The 14,664-nt window shown below is 41.5% G+C and overlaps 1 protein-coding gene across 1 annotated transcript in view; it reads left to right on the top strand.

The window, feature by feature from the left end:
* The first annotated feature begins 616 nt into the window (after positions 1 to 616).
* The window catches only part of atxn1a (ataxin 1a), an 83,899-nt gene continuing 69,851 nt past the window's right edge, over positions 617 to 14,664 (top strand). The window contains exon 1 of the mRNA XM_058618854.1: positions 617 to 752. The gene's annotated coding sequence lies outside the window, so the exon portion shown is untranslated. The remainder of the gene's footprint in view (positions 753 to 14,664) is intronic.

Here is a 14,664-nt window from a genome sequence, read left to right on the forward strand (position 1 = left end):
GGAGACTTGATTTATGTCCCCATATGGAAGACAAGTCCCCATAATATGACTATGTTTACAGATTTAGGTCTCTACAACATAAGGAATACCAGGTACACACACTCACACACACGTACATATTTGCACATTGCTATTCTTTTTTGGTACACCGCATTGACTTTCATTCATTTTAACAGCCTTAAACAAAACATTATCCCCTCCCTCCCTTTATTCATATAAAATTTCATTATGAAATGAATATGCAACCATTTAAATCTTAGAACTAAACTGAACCAGTTCCTCAGAAATGGGTTTTTGGTCTCCATGAGGACAAGCTGGTTCTGACAAGGTCAATGTTAATGCCAGAAAAGCTGGTCCTAAAGAGTTCACGCACACACACACACACACACACACACACACACACACTTTATTTATAATACTCAAATGTAGTGTGTATTCTCACGCCCTCGGAGCTCCTGTCAGTGAACTTCAGTCTTGTGTTTTCTCTGCTCTAAGCCCTCTTACATTTTTGCATGAGTAACTTACACACTGCTCTCTCTCTCTCTCTCTCTCTCTCTTTCCCTCCCTCTCTCTCTCTCGCTCTCGCGCGCTCTCTCTCTCTCTGGAGGTGGGGGCAGGCAGGCAGAGAGCTCTTAGCTGTGCGCCGCAGACATCACCAGGAGGGGAGTCGCTTTCCACCGTCAGCGCCGGATCAGAACAGGGAAGCTTTGGCAACAAGGAGAGACAAACTCATCAGCCCGTTACACCCAACAGTAAGTCACATTCAGCGTTTCTCGTTCCTCCAGCCGGCCGTGGCTCTCATTGTGCCACTCTCTCCCCCTTTTTTTTTTGGACCTGTGTTGAGAAAATGGCTGGAAGAAACTGGGCAGGGTGGCGCTGACACTCCGGTGTACTTCAAAGCCTTGTAAAATGTTTGCTTCGCCTTCTGACCTAATTTTAAAGTGACCAAACAGTAGAGGGGCGTGCGGGGCTCGTGTGTGTACTCATGTCATGTCACAGCGCGAATGCAAAGTAGTGTTTAAGTGCGACGAAAGGCGGCGGAGCTCCGGCTGGATTCAGACCGAGCGAGGAGCGCGTCCGCCGGGCGAACTGGCGACGGGCGAGCGCTGCACTTCCACTAACTGCGCCACTCGCCCTCGGCTCAAACACTCGTTCTTTGCAGACAGTTTTTTTAGCCGTAAAACACTGACAAACACCGCTAAATATCACCTCCCCGAACATTTAGGGAATTTCTGTGAACTATTTTCGTGCTGACAAGGACTGTCAAGGCTGTCGGTGCATTTTTATCTACATTTTACCATCGCGGAAGTGTTGTCTCTACACACACACACACGCATACACAGACACGCGCGCGCGCGCGCATGTTTGTAGAAAGCTACTCGTATGTTTGTTTGCATGTGTCGACAGGTGATTCAGAACATGTGTTTTTCTTTTTCTACGCTACTTCAAGTGTGTTGTACATTAACAGCCGGTCGTAAAGGACATAAAGGTTGTGATTGCTTGGACTACCCGTGATGTCATTCATCCTGGCTTGGACCATTATATAACGGGACTGTAGGGAAGCCTGTGATAGCAGACTATTTTTACTCTGTTTACACCTCACAGTTGCACTCAGGCTAGGCTATGTGACTCCCAAGTGGCAGTCTATGTTTTCACTCACATTATGAAATGAATAGGACTTCCAAATGAGAGCGAGCGGATGCACTGTCTATTTAAAATGGGTTATCATAAGGTTAATATTAACGACTAAACTTCAAAACAATCAAAATAGGACAATTAAAATTGCAGCCTTTGCAGTTAGCACTAGCTCAACAGCTTTATTGATAAATGTCCAATATTGTCTTTACCTCTTTTTAGCAAGAAAGCTGTTACTTTAGAGATTTGTGCCAATGCATTCACCGGCTTAGCTACAACCAGAACTAAAAAAAAAAAGCAAACAAACTTGTCCTTGTTGTACGCTGGTGGAGGTGGACACCTCTTTAAAGCATGTTGCCTTAGTATAATGTAGCATTTATGTCTAATTTTGGATAATGGATCGTTTAAAATTGTTCTCCTTCTGATATCCAGTCTAATGATAATGCACAACATACATATACGAACAAGTTGTGACGTCACGCATAAGAATCTGTAATCACGATCATGTTTTGGCTGGCACCATGTTGACATTTTGCAACCGTTTGGCCTCTAGTTTCCTTTCAAATGGGAGCAAAATGTACAAAACTGTACAGAAAGGTCTATTGGAATAGACCTGAAAGTACAGCTTAAGATTCCTATCTCATCAAAAAAATATTGACTAACATTATACATCAAGTGGGAAGTAATCTCATTCAAACAGAGTTCTATTTGCAACCATTTCCTATTACAAATGTCCTTTTTTGGTGCTGCATGGCTGTGCAGATATTTACATTGCTTGTTGATTGTCATTCTAGTAACTTGTCCTCTGGCCTGTTGACTTCCCTGAGGCAGTATATGTATAGTCATATAATCCCTACCATTAGAACCACATGTTGCAGTAAAAAGAACATGTGGAACCAGGAATAGTTGGTTTGCGAGTAAGTCGTGGTGTTTAACAGCAGTTGGTTTCAACTCAGACTTTATTTATGGAGCACGTTGGGAAACAAAAGTGCCGCACAGACCCACATTAATAAAAGATCAAACCTAAAACAATACAGTGCATAGTAGTACAATGCAGTAAACAATAACAATATTACGCTGCTACCATTGGGATCAAACAATCCACACACAACATTTACATTATGTTCTCAGCCCAGTATTTATATATTTCTTTTAGAATCAAATGTATTTATTAAAAACAAAAACAATTCCAAAACTGTTTTTTTTTAAATAAACACCAATCACTGATGGACACGTAAAGCTACAATTTGCTGCTGCTTTGTGGTTCACGCGCGACTGACGTCTTGTGCTTGGAAACATTTAGTGTTTTTAATTGAGTACCTTTAAGCACTTTTTATACTTCCAAAAAAAAAACCTTGATTCGCAGGGAAGATAAAGCCTGAGGCGGTGATAAACGGATAAACTGAATTAGTTTTTATTCTGTAAAGTCTAATTTCTGTGATAATTAACTTGGCAGCTTACATATGTGACTACAACGTGGTTGACTTTTTTTTTGTCAGTCTGGCTCTGGTTTGTTCATTTCAGGTCATGTGCATGTTTTTTTTCACTTTTAAGAAGCTGGTTCAAAATGTAGCAATATCATGCAAGGTTTGTCCACTATTGATCTACACAACAGAATTTCATCCGCAGTGTCATTGCTCATTTTGAAGTATTGGCAAAAAGTCAGATGTGAGCTTATGTGATGGTATAAATCTGTCTGACATTGATTGTTCATACACCTTTAGGCATACTTATGTGGTTAATTATATGTATGAGGCAAGAAAAATGTGTATATGGCATAAAGCATTCATGTTTAGTGGCTCTACAGATGCAGCAGCACATACAAATCCTGCAAATTACTTTATCTGCAAGTGTCTTTTTTTCCCCCCTTGCGACGCTACGAGGGCGTAGTGAGCCGTAATGTAGAATTATTGGTGTGATGTTCTAAAATAATGTGTACTGAGCTGCGTAAATCAATGAACAACAGCAGCAGGTTGTAGGGTGGGTCCTTGTAGTCTTTTTAAAATTAAAAGTGTGACATGTTTATATCCTCAGGTGTGAGTAATAATGTGGGCTGAGAGTTTCTAAAATCAATGAGTTTATTTAGATCTTAGGAAGATGACTGATGACACTACTCTGGAGGTGTCAGGGAGATGACTGATGAGGATTTTGTGCTAACCTGGGACCGGGAGGAGAAATCCTTTTTCTTCCCACACGAGGCTCAGTGGCTTTCATGTTAAGTAGTGTGATGAATATAGATATTGAGACTATGGTATTAGCAGAATTATGTACTGCATTATTTCAGTTTTACTCTTGCTTTTGCAGCAAGAAGACCCGGGGTCGCGACCCGGTCAGAACAAGGGTCTTTCTGCATGGGTTTTTCCGGGTTCTCTGCTTTCCTCCCACAGTCTAAAAACATGCAATATGGGGATTAAGTAAATAGGACACTCTAAATTGACCATCGGTTGATTGTGAGAGTGGATTGTTGTTTGTCTCTTTGTGACCCTGTGATGGACTGCGAACTCTCTAGGGTGTACCTCGCCTATCGCCCTATGTCAGCTGCGATTGGCACAGCTTCCCCCCGCCACCTTTTTGCTTGCATACACGTCATTCATTAATTTCTCTTGTTTTGCAGAAGCAGTAATTTTGTAGAGGGAGTTGAGAATTACTGAGCATTAGCTCTTCAGCAGATGCCTTGGTGTCTCATGACATCCCATATTAATCCTGGTGGGACGCCGTGGGAAAATCTTCAAGGTCATGATCTTGGCGGAATGAAAAGTGTTCCCTAATAGAGATCAATAAAAGACCATGCCGATAGATGGGTATTTTTTATTTTTTTTTGAGGCTTCAACGAGACACGAAGAGTGGAGCTGGAACATGGGCCAAAGTAAAAAATGCTCTGTGGGCAGTTTTGGTGCAATGACAGCTATCACCTTGCAGATGTGAGCAAAGCTGAGTGGAAATAGTACATTCCTGAGTTTTTGGAGAGGAATTTAAGGGCTGTGATGGAACAAACGTTACACTCAGCGACTTCGGGATGGAGGCTGACAGCTCATGTCTGGCTGTCTTCAGACCGGTGAGTACTTGGCCAGAGGAGGGACATTAATACAAAGTGTGCAGAGTGTAGATGGACAGGCGTTTACATGGTGGTTTAACAGAAGGCTTGACCATGTGATGAGTTTTTACACATGTATAAAATGATAAAATCGAGTTACCTCAGTGAGGGAGTAATGAGACCATCGAGGGAACAGTAGGGGGAATAGTTGGAGTTCAAGGAGAACGTTTTTGAAGAGGTCCTTAAGAGTAGCAGGAGCAATATTCTGTTTTATTAATGCCAAGGCTGTTTCTTAATAAGGATGGGGAACTTAAAAGCTTTGTGACAGGGGAAGGTGAAACTATAGAGCTCTATTGTGCAGTAATGCTGACATGAATCAGGTTTGCACTACACTTTACTGCTGCCACCACAGTCTTTGATTTCAGCCGCCACTCACTTTCAAATGGTAATGAGAGGCAATTAGATGCCAATGTGTCCTAATCACAAGCCATTTAACTGAGCCCGGCTCATTTGTCAGAGCCATATGTGTGCACCGACCCGCACACTGAAACCCACATGAATACACACATCTGCTGCTTGGTCATGTTGAGTGTTTTCTTTGTCTTTGGACTTTGCTGCCTACATAAGGAAACATGGTGTTTTTTCTGGTTCAGGTGTGTTCGGGAGAGACGGAGAGAGAGAGATTTTCAAGGTGTAATTGAGATGGAGATTTGAGGTTCGAAAGAATTTATGACAGAAACGGCTTTGTGCTTACATGCAGAGACAGAGCGAATGATTGTGGGAGGATCCAATCAATCACCTGATACAGATGTTACGTGGGTGTCTCTTGGTGTATTTATACAGAAGTTAGTTAGAGTAGCAGTATACTTAACCTTAACATTTGCATAGAGAATAACTTTGACCAGTTACACACTGCAGTGTAGACTCTTGTCCGTTGTAACATCTTAGTTTGTTCTCGTGACGTGAGCACAGATAAAAACAAATAAACGCTGCTCCACACTAAGGTCCACGGAAGTCAACTAATTTGACAATTTTTGATTTTTTTTTAAAATAAATGAATTGTCTTTGGCCAATTAGTATTTAATAAATAACCCAATCAATATGTTTGTAATGCAAATGTATCCATTCTTGTTCTCAGAAGGTTGACAAATCCTGCTTAGTGGACTGAAATTGAAGTTTTGACCTTTTTTCTTTTTTTACGTTTTCTTTGATCACACTACTTTTATTCATAATATGTAATTAGTTAATTGCAGTGCAAACACAAAATGCAGACTGGAGAAACTGCCCATGAGTGTTTTCTAATTATTATGAGTCTTTTTTATCTGATAATGATTATAAAAAAACACACCACAACCACCACCAACAGCAATAATATCAAAAAATGGCATCATATACAGTTTCAGCCATAGAAAAATCTGTCTACCCCATTCTACCACTAAAGTCCTGATTTATACAAAGCAAGAATGTTGCAAGGAGCCACAAGAAAATACAGTAATTTGTTATAAAACGTTGTGAACATGCACAGGAATTTTGCCTTTACCTGCTCCCACTCTGTCTTTACAAATAACTGTACACTGAAAAACAACAAAGCAAAGCACACAAACAAATTGGGCATGATTTAGTAAGACACAAGTGTTCAGCTAATTGATTCAATATATCTCCAGTCCCACTGCCCATTGTTTCCATTTTTTTCTTTTGCATACAAACCATTTGTTTGATATGGGATAATGAAATTAACACCATGACAGGTTAACCCTTGATCTACACTAGAAGCCACACAGAGAAGAAGAAGACACGTAGGTAGTATGGGCCTGAAGTGGGATAAAACAAAATTGTGTGTGAGGAAAAAGTGATGCGTGGGGGCAGATCAAGAGATTGAGCTGTCTGGTTGAACCATGCAGCGTGCTCAGACCTTTTCAGCTTTGCCTTTCATCCTCCTCTATTCACTAAGCACACACTCATTCACCCAAGAGAAAGGACACACACACACTGAATTATTTTTGTAAAGGGGGTCAATATATTTTTATTTTGTATGAAAGAACATTCCTTATGGTGAAACTGTGTCTGCCTTGTGTCTGCTGCAAATTCAACGGCGATGACGGGCAGACTCCGGATGTACAGCTCATTTATTACGGTGATAGAGTTGAATTCCCACTTGTTATTTTAAAAAATATATAATTCACTTCATTTATCATGGTAATTGCAGTAATTAGATGAATGTGTAAAAATAAAACAAATGCATTTACAAATCCGGCGATTTTACTGTCTGTGTCGTAAAGTGGCAAATGCAATCAGTGCCGTTCTTCTGAATGACCGAGTGTATGAATGATGGAGGGAACATTAGAGAGAGGGTTGGGTGATGAGTGGGTGGAGGTTAAAGCCATACACATTTGTGTTGCATGGCTGGGTCGATAAGTCCCTGCAAGGCTCAATAACTGTGTGAAAAAGGGAAGCTGGCTTTGGGACTTATGGCCGTTGTGTGTTGGCTTTGGCGCTGTAATGGCTTTCAGTAAAGCTGACATGATATATGTCTACATGCCAAGCAGGTGGCTATAAAAGTCTAAATTGAATGGAACAGTCCATATTGTCTAAGCGGTTGTAGAGAAACTCGGAGCAGGCAGACAACCAGCGTTGAGGCTGCAGATTCTGCATCAGTTTGAATCAAATAAGTTATTATTCTCATGTAAATCATTATGCAGTAGATAATTCAGCATGTTCCTCCTGTGATCTCGCTGCCTTGATTCATATTTAATCATACTCAAAATAAGGTCCGGCTGAGAGGAAAGGGGTCTTAAGTGTTGGCCTTTTGAGGGCCACGTTAAATGAGGCAGAACCTAACTGAAACCCTCTGATGTGGTCTGAGGTATTTTCTTGTTACTTCTGCTTATGGTTAAGACAAACACAGTGACTATCAGCTCTTACACCCAGAGGAGGGTCTTGATTAAGCCGTTTCATTTTCTGTAGATTAGGATCTGGGTTTTTTTTTTGTGCCTAAATAATAACTCTACTCATCTTCCCACGAATGTGTATATTATAGTATATGCAACAAACTACTATTGTGAAGTACACTAACTCTCACACTAACTGTGAGAGTGAATGGTTGAACGAGGGTTGACCTCTTCTTTGAGATACAGTGGAAGACAATGAATGCATGGGCATCATTTGCTATTGAAGAAGTCCGGAATCTAGTGGGACGGTTCACTCCTCAGGAAGATGTTTGCTGACGATTGAAATTATTTTCCCATGGACCTCTATTAAAATAATGTTATTTTTGCACCGTTGGCTAACTGCTACTTCCTGTGCGTCACTTCTAAAACCAGAAGACTATGTTCATTTTTATGCAGTGTACTTTCCTGCCGTTGTTGCTTCCCTACATGACTTGACTTGATTTCTCTTCTCTTCTCTTCTCTTCTCTTCTCTTCTCTTCTCTTCTCTTCTCTTCTCTTCTCTTCTCTTCTCTTCTCTTCTCTTCTCTTCTCTTCTGTCAGTAGAGGATTACAGAGGTAAGTTGACAAAGACTGGCAGTCAGACAGTTCCTACAGGCTCTTCTCTTCTCCACAGAGCTTTGGGCCTGGGACAGGGATAAGCTGACAACCCGGGACACAGTCAGTCATTCACATAGATAGTGATGAGGAAGATGAAAGAAAAATAGTTGGGAACTGCAGTGATCATGCTCTACATGCTCCACCTCAATGTCACAAACAAAAAACACAACCACCCTTCTTTCAGCTCGGGGACCCAAAGGAAGGTGGTTGAGTGTCAAAACTGACTTAAGCTGAAGCGGGAGGATATGCATTGAAAGAGAGGAATTCAATAACAGGAAAATGACCAGTGATAGAAACAATCCCTGGAATACCGAAACCCACCCTTCACCACTGTTGTTCTTGGCACAAACATTCTTTCCATTACAACTGTTTACTTCCCGGGATGCTGATGTCAAGTCTCAGCACATGGCGGTGTGGGCGTATTATCTGTGTGATACATCCCAAAATATCTTGTTTCATTGATGGTTTGTGGAATGGCATGTGCCATAAACCCTAGCATGTCCTTGGCCAGTTGCTAAAATCCACCGGCGTTTGAAAGCAAAGAGCTTGGGTCACCATGCGTTGGAGGACACTCGTGGATGGGCACTGTGTAACAGGTTGGGACAAGCCTGTGCGGCTGAAGCACATACAGCATTTAAAGCCGTGTGTGTAAGGCTAAAACTATTCCCTGTCTGATACGAGCTGTGGTTTGGTTGGAACCTAGCAAGTTGCTGGATGTGTGGCTGGACTGCTGGCTGCGTCTGGCTGTCTGCTTTATAGCTAGTTTTGGCTTGGCCAATTCATCTTTTTTTACTGGATGACTGAGAGGCCGCCTGGCCACGGATCAGCTTCATCTGGCCGGACATTAGGTTAGATGCTTGGCTGCATTCTAGCGAGCTGACATGCTCTCTGAAAACACATCTGGCTGACTGGCTGGCTATCATTCCTGTCCCCTCCTTTAGCTATGTAGTAAACTCCTGACATTGGAACAGGGACGTTTGTTTATGACAGTTGGGGTGGTGTGCTGAAACACTCCAGTAGATATAAGCCAGGATGTTCCCTGCCTGCTCCTGAGCCTCACAAGTCCTTTTATCAACCGTATCAGGACCTCTTTTTTTCTTTTTTTTTTCTTGTGCCGTCCTAATCTTTGATAAAAGATTACATTCAAGTTTCTGCCGTGGCCTGTAGCCACTGATTGATGAGCACTGAACCGTCTCTTCAAAGTAACTGTATTGTATACATTGTTGGCCGAGGAGGGGCAATGTAATTGGACCTATAAATTATAGCAGCATGTTTTAAGATGGTGGTATCACTTGCAGTGTAGAGCAAAGAGCACAGTGAAAGACAAAATATGCCCGCAAACACTGTACTTAGGTGGGATTTATATCTGTCCGTTTGTGCCCGATACTACACTTTTCTGCCACCGGTCCACAAACATGATACCTTATCACAGATTCTGTTGACTGCTTGTACAGATCTTACACCGAGGAATATGAAACGTAACCGTATTCATTCAGTTCACATTCATAACTGCATGTTTCTGTGTTTATTTGTGCCTTTAATGAGGTGTGTGTTTGCCGTAGATTAAGCGAGTATTTTTTGCTGGCGTGTTCAGAGAGTGAGCTTGTAGCTGTAGGTGAGGAGATATGACACTGATAAATGAGGTTAATGTGAGGTTTCACTGTGGCCAGGTTGGCCCTGCTTCTTTGACACTGATGTCTACTGTCGGCTGATGCAGCTGCAAAATGGCTCAGTGTCACACCTGCACCGACTGTGTGTAGAGAAATACCCACGTTATGGTCTACCTGTTTGGTAGGATAGTGGATGTTTCCATCAACACTATTAAAACTCGCGATACTCTCACACTTATTTAAATGGCACACACCCACTGGAGGGGCTTACCCAGGGGAAAATACCTGTGGTTGGAGAATAAAGTTGACCTAATGGGAAATCCTCATCATACTAAAAATAACAGTTGTACATTCCATAACCTGAATTACTCTTACAAGGAACTAACTTTAAAACTTCCCAGATGTCAGATCTGGAACCACAGTTAAGAATATCAAATGTTTAAGAAGTCATTATCAAAAAGCATATTTCATTTCAGTTGAAACTGGAGGAAATGTGTAATGATTGTTACGTAAACTCTTGTGTGTTCATTATGCAATGTCTTTCCTTTTGATGTGGTTTAGTTGTCAATGCAAAACTAATCAGGTGATGGTGTAAGATTAGCTAATAGTTTGAACATTGTGCTTTAAGGGGACTAGATTTAGACTAGATTTTGTCGTCGATGCTGCCTGTATATTCTCTTTCTGATTAAATGCCCCATAAATGTCACGGCATGGCAGCTCAGGTTTGAAAAACAACGCGTGTTTACGTGCCACATTTACTGTGACGCGCTCTCGGTAATACTCCCTGAAAGTGCGAGTACAGTATTTCCCACAGTCTGCATCAGACGTCCGTCAAATGTGTCGTGCTGTTAACCAGTAAAAACCGCGGAACTCCCCACCTACGATCAAACCTCTCACCACGAATCAGCCTCAGAATCCGTCAACAGAAAATGTCTTTGACTTTAAAAAAAAAAAAAAAAAATGCTTTGCTTCTCGTTCCTTTGTCGGCCCATTGATTTTTCTTTCTTTCTTTTTTTTTTTTAACTTGAGTGCCCAGTCATCTTGGCGTAATGCTACATGACATGACATTAGCTTTGCTTGTGATTTGCCCCCCACACTACCTCCAGCACAGGACACACTACCCAACTGTAGATGACTGAGGAGGAGGGGGGAGGGGGGGGGGGGGTTTGGGAGTACAAAGAGGTAGCATAAACCCTTTAGTAGGCACTTCATGGATGCCATTTACACTATAAAGCAAGAGGTCTTGTGTTTGTGTGTGTTGGCAGGGTGGGAGCATGCGGGTCACTGATGCAGTCCTTGTGAGTAAGAGTGTGCAAATTTCAAGCGTCTTTGAGTGTCCAAAAAAGCGCTATATAAGTACATAATAATGTATAATTATTATTATAAATTTCATGTTTGCAAATTTGAAGGAAATGCAGCCAGCAGTCAAGATAATGATGCTGCCTGGATTTATATTGATTTTATGGCTATAGTATTGTCAAAAAAAAGATAACTTTCACTTTCCATATCTGGCAGTTATTCAACCCTTTTGGAATAAGCTGATGCGCTGGTGAACGGTCGTTCCGCGGACGTCCTGTGGGTAAAGTAAAGCTTTCCCGTATCCATCCATCCGTCTTCTACCGCTTTATCTCAGCTGACTTAGGGCGAAAGGTGTGGGTCACATCCTGGACAGATTGCCGTTCCATAGTTTTTCAATTTTCTAGCTATCACAAACGGCCTAGGAGTTATGATAATGAGAAGTATGCGCGGCAAATCCTGTTAGGGTTAACATCACTATATTAATATGGCCCAAAGGCTGTCTTTTCATATAATGATACAGTAAAGTAGCTGCAGATACTGATAGAAGAGGCTGGAGTACCTCCAAAATATGGCTTAATTCAGAGAGGACAGCCTTTGCCCTTAGACTTAAATGTGTTATAAACATGATGAAATACTCCCTCTGCTCTGCAGAATATAGGCCATACAAAGTCTATCAAAATGTGTGTGTGTGTGTGCTTTCTTGTATCGCTTCCCATTTATCTGCTGACCTGCAACACGTTCCAGCTTTATCAACATGACCCACAGGCTATCTGTGTTTCATAAAACCTTCTCTTGGAACTGATCGTCTGTGGTGTTGCATTTCTTTTTTTTTTTTTTCAAACGTATTGGCTTGCAGTGTCGAAACCGAGCGTTCGGTCAAAATCTGGACATGTGAGGTCAAAGATTCATGTTGCAAGTGAGTTTTTTTTTTTCAAACTCCCAAATCACAACACTCTCAAGAAACTCAAGTCCCTTCTCCCACAAACACCCTATGATCTAATTCTCTGAAACCTTGCACAAGGCTGCTAAGAAGTTGCTGGATATGCAGGTTTCTGTTTGAACTTTTTTTTACTCTGTCCTAGGTGTGTTTGCCAAGCGCAGCACATGATTAGAGTCCACCAGTAGTAAGACAGCTCAGTTCTGGTCCGGCTTTGGAGAAGAGATTTGTAGGGTTTATAGTGTTGTTGTTAAAAAACCTAATCTTTCAAAATGGAGTCACACTTTCAAAATGTCTTGTAGAAGTAGTACGCTCGTGTTCTGTGCTTTTCTGTGAGTGAGTCCCCACCCTGTTTTACATCCAGATGTGGTTCGGCTCAGGTTGTCTAGTTTTTCTTTGATCGTGACCTTTGGCTGAGATTTGTAACTTGCACCAGTGCCAGTAAGTATAACTCTTATCATGACTAGGGGACAGAATACTGTTTTGTTTTTTTTCTTGTTTTTTTTGTGAGCCGCTTTTTATCCGTGAGAAAGTAAACACAACATAACAGAAGTGATTTCAACCATGTCATCCAGACCAAGGTGCCGTGAGTCATGGAGGATTTCCATCTGGCCCTGGCTAAAATATGTCCGTGTCATGCCATGTCAGGACAGTGAGGAAATACAAGTCAATTTATTTGATCAAAAAACTGCAAAAATACAGAATACCACATGTTCACTTGGAACGGTTTCCCAATTCCTCCCAGATAACTGATTTGTTTTACATGGCCACATCATGTTTACTGTTCAGAGTACTGCAAAAAGCAAAGTGACTTTTGAATTCTAAGAGGGCTCATTTTGGCCACTTCCAAAGGTTTGCACATGTTTTCTGTGAAAGGTTCAGAGGTGACAAACTAAATCCACCAATGATCCATTCACAGTGGAGTTCAGAATCAGCCTTGCACAGAATTTAGTGCTGCAAGTGCAACTGCGTGGGATTTAAACCAAAGTAAGTTCTCAGTAACCAGCAGTTTTGCAGTGAACTTTATGCACGTACTGTAACATCGCTTACAACTTCTGCCAAAATATAAGCCAGCTTAACTTCCTGTCAGTGGTTGCTAAGGGGAAACTTGGACTTTGTAAGTTAACGTTAGCGATTAAAGCATCTGACATTGATCAGAAACGCTGATGTTGTCTTTTAATAGTTGTTTAGTGAAGATTCAACATGGACTGAAATGAAAAAGATGTTTGAATTCCAGCATCGTGAAGGGACGAGAGCAGAGCAATGCTGCATTTCTATAATTCAACGCTTAAAAACTCTTGGGGAACTTCTGCAGACACCGACTGTAGAACATCTCTGCATCTTCTTTTTTTCTGACAGCTAACTGGAAAGAGGCGGACTTGGGAGTGACCGGGCATATCGTCGATTGTGTCTAAACGGCAAGACGAGCTTCATGGCCACTGAATTTGAGGTCTCTCCCTTCACCAGGAGTTTTTTTTTATAATAATCCTTTGAATTAATTCTTTTGTGTATGCTGAGCTGAAACGCTTGATTTAAGCTGTTGAAATGTGTAGTATTCTATAAAAACCACTGTTCCTTCACTATGTGGAATAAAAAAAAGAAAAGAAAAAAAGTCCTAAATGCTATTCACAAAGCGTTTACGGGTCCACAAACTATTTTGCTCAACCTTCACGTTGCACAAAATTGTTTCTGGACCCCGACCGAGCCCATGGTGGGAAGGTTAATGTCTATTTAAGGTATTCAGATTGCTATGAGACAAAAAGAAGAAGTTATATTCACAATCCCGTCAGATGCAAAACAGTGGGGAAACAATTTCTTTTTCTTTCTTTTTTTTTTCATGGGAAGATGAATTGTCTCTTGTCTGGCCAGCACCAATAAGTTGTTGGCTTTCATGCTCTCCTCTCCCCTGCTGCTTCATCAGGGGAGAGCCACTCTGTTATTAAACTGCTGTTATGTGGGTTGTAAAGGTGTGACTGCGTGTGTGCATGAGGCTGTGCACACTAATTGGACATACAGAACATGTGTGGGTGGGTGTGTGTGTGTGTGTGTGTATACTGTGCATTTTGTTACCTCTTTAAAACCGTTTCTGCCATAAACACTGACCTTGTCAGGACTAGAAATCCTCATAGAGACCAAGACCTGGTCCAAATGAGGCAGAACCTAATAACTGGTGTAGATTTAAGACTTGAATTGTGGTTAGGTTAATCCAATCCAACTTTATTTGTAAAGCAATTTGAAACAACCACAGTGGACCAAAGCGCTGAGTAAGGTTAGGGTGAGGTGTTAATTGGCTAAGGTTCAAATTCGGGAAGTGTTTTCTTTAAGCTGCTGTCCTAATGAATGGGAGTCAATGAGAGTCTTTAAAAGGAGAGGTGCACAAACCTGTGTGTGTGTGTGAGTGTGTGGATGAGCAGAAAGAAACAGTAACAGAAGTGTGTGTCTGCATGCCCCACTTTCAGTCTTTTAATCATGTATAGACACTCGGGGCACTCCTCTGTGTGAGTGTGTGTGTGTGTGTTTCTGTGTGAGCACTGTAGGTGTGTTATGTGGAGTAGTGGAGAGGGTTTTGGTACAGTATGTGTCTTCAGAGACCCAATACTACCC

The sequence above is a fragment of the Solea solea genome, chromosome 20, assembly GCF_958295425.1.
Source record: "Solea solea chromosome 20, fSolSol10.1, whole genome shotgun sequence".
NCBI classification, from domain to species: Eukaryota; Metazoa; Chordata; class Actinopteri; order Pleuronectiformes; family Soleidae; genus Solea; species Solea solea.